Here is a 3,201-nt window from a genome sequence, read left to right on the forward strand (position 1 = left end):
TATATATCCATTCATTAACAACTTGTTAGTAATGAAAAAAATACAAGGAAAATTCTCAGGGACACAGGCATTTTGTGAAGATATGTAGCAAAATTTATCAACTAGTTTGTAGCTAATCATCCCAGTAGCTGTGGGGAGGATCCTGCCGTCTCTTAAAGGGGCCTCTACAAAAGTTACAAAAGGAGAAAACTAAACCATTGAGAGAACTAAGGAAGAGGCAAAGAATATGTGCATTATTCTATATTTCTTAAGTGTGATTAATAATATCCGGACATGGTTAGTAAATTAACGGCCTTTTTTTTTTTATCACCTGAATCCCAGGACCTAATCAAAAACAATTACTCTATTGCATCAAAAGCTGGAACAAAGAGTTAATTGCTATTCTGAATCAAAGCAGGAAGGTGTCAGTGAAGGAAACTTAGGTTAACATAGGTGCTATTGATCTCTTGAAGGACTATGATATAACAAGGACAGACACCTACAATATCAACCTAATTTAGCATGAATCTTTGAAAGGCTTAGATCTAGCAAGGTTAGATAGATACCTGCAATTCTGCTGTGTGAAAGTTCCCCTGTGATCACCCCACAAGGACTTCTGATTTACCAAATCATACTGTTGATGAGTTAATTATAGAGAACAGGCTTCCACGTTTTTGTTTTACATCTGTTTGTTTTTTATTGCAGTGTGGGACAAAAGGTTTGACTGTCTTTATTTTAGTCACCAGAATTGCATACTTTGAGAAAAAAGTCATCCTACTAACAAAACACAAGAAAATTGTGCCCAACATATGAGGCATACACTGCTTAAGAGTCCCAAAGCTGAGTTAGAAGGGGAATATATTATCACAGAAGAGAATTTACAGCTAGCTACTCAAAAGGCAGCATTTTTCACAGGCCATCCCTGTGTGAATTTATCATGCATCAGATGTGTAAATGTCTGGTGGGTTGGCCTTCTAAATGTCAGTTGATCTACTGTGTAACCTGGTGGATCTCATGATTTTATGTTGTGTTTGTTTAACTCTGTGAAGTTGTGTTACTTTGCCTCTCTAAAACACCTGATTGGCCTAATAAAGATGAACAGCCAATAGCAAGGCAGAAGAAAGGATAGGTGGGGCTGACAGGAAGAGAGAGAAAATAGGAGAAATCTGGGAAGGAGATTGAGAAGCAAGAGAAGGAGGAGGGGGGCATCAGGGTTCAGCCACTCAGCTACACAGCAAGCCACAAAGGAAGAAGTAAAGAAAGGTGAAAACAGAGAAAAATAAAAGCCCAGAGGCCAAAGGTAGATGGGACCACTTAAGTTAAGAAAAACTGACTAGAAATAAACCAAGCTATTGCTGTGCATTCATAAAAAACAACAAGTAGCTGGGTGGTGGTGGCGCATGCCTTTAACCCAGCACTAACTTAACTTAAGTGTGATTAATAATATCCGGACATGGTTAGTAAATTAACAGCCTTTAACTTAAGAGAGTTAGAGCAGTTAGAGGCAGAGGCAGGCGGATCTCTGTGAGTTCAAGACCAGCCTGGTCTACAGAGCTAGTTCCAGGACAGGCTCCAAAGCCACAGAGAAACCCTGTCTCGAAAAACCAAAAAAAATAAATAAATAAATAAATAAAAAAAAAATAAAAAGTCTCCATGTGATTTATTTGGGAGCTGGGTGGCAATGCTCCAAAAGACAAAAGGGTAAAAAAACAACCAACTACAGGAGACCATGAATCTTCAGGTCAAAGCTGGCAGAATATACAGAATATACTATGTCCCAGGTTAGAATGCTGCTGGGGAGAAAAGTCCTCTCTCTAGACTGTCTTTAACCACCTTTAAAAATTCAGACAATCAGGTCTATTTCTAGTCTGGGTAATATCAGATCTTCAGAGTATCTTTGCCTTTTCAGTGGGAAGATAATTTTTAGTCAGAGGTCATGGTCACTCGTTGACCCTCAACGAGCATTACACTATTTGAAAATGAAAAATCTTTGAAAGTGAAAAAAATGTCAGATTTTGGAAGGATTTGTACTTGTGAATAATTATTCTAGGACAGCAGTTCTCAACCTATAGGTAACCACCCACCCTCTGGGAGGGGGAGGGTCATGCATCAGATATTCTGCATATCAGATATTTACATTACAATTCATAAAAGTAGCAAAATTACAGTAATGAAGTAGCAGTGAAATAATTTTATGACTGGGGGGTCTCTACAACATGAGGAACTGTGTTAAAGGTCGCAGCATTAGGAAGATTGAGAACCACTGAGTTCCACTAAGTCTAGGTGGTGTACCAAGAAAGACTGTAATTATCACTCCCTAATAGTTTGAATCCTGAATGTTTTAAGCCTCGAACTTTGTAAATGATCATTTTGACCTTCAGTGTTTTCATTTTGAACACAATGCTACTCTGTGTAGATGCTTTAGCACAAGATATGGAAGGAACTAGATAACATTCTTTGGATGCTCTGGTTATTAAGAATAAACAATGGCAACCTTTTTGTAGTAAAGTTGCCATCTCCAATTCATGGGGACTTAGCTAGGAAAGGAACAGGAGCTTGGGAACCTGATTACCTTTTCATCTTAACCTGAGCTTCTCATTTGCTAAACACAGAAAGGAATACAGCTTATGATCATAGACCACACAGGATAAGGCTGAAATCTCATTCCAGGCAAAGCATCCCTCTCTGTTATTCCTCCTTTTCATTTCTACCTTGATAACTCTAAGATGATCCCCACATAGGCTTGTAGTAGGAAGGCTGCTTGTCTGTTCCTGGTTGATCAGTACCGAAATAACCACACAAAAACTGTATTAACTAAATCACTGCTTGGCTTATTAGCTTTTGTATACATTTTGCTAACTCTTATCTCTTAAATTCATCCATTTTTAATATTTTATATTTTACCACTAGGCTCTTGGCCTACTGGCAAGGTTCCGGCTGGTGCCTTGCATCTTTCTCCTCTGGAGGCTCCATGGAGTCTCTCTGACTCTGACTTCTTTCTCCCAGCATTCAGTTTAGTTTTTCCCACCTACCTCTATCCTGCCCTGTGAGGCCCAAGACATATTCTTTATTCATTAACCAATAAAAGCAACACATATAAAGGACTTCCCACATCATAGGAAAGATCACTTGGCATCTCCACAAAAGTAGGTACACACGGAAATTATATTGAACCTTTTATTCATCTGAACAGAGAATGGCACCTTTCTTATGGAACAAGTA

The sequence above is a fragment of the Alexandromys fortis genome, unplaced genomic scaffold, assembly GCF_014885135.2.
Source record: "Alexandromys fortis isolate MF-2015 unplaced genomic scaffold, M_Fortis_MF-2015_v1.1 scaffold_10, whole genome shotgun sequence".
NCBI classification, from domain to species: Eukaryota; Metazoa; Chordata; class Mammalia; order Rodentia; family Cricetidae; genus Alexandromys; species Alexandromys fortis.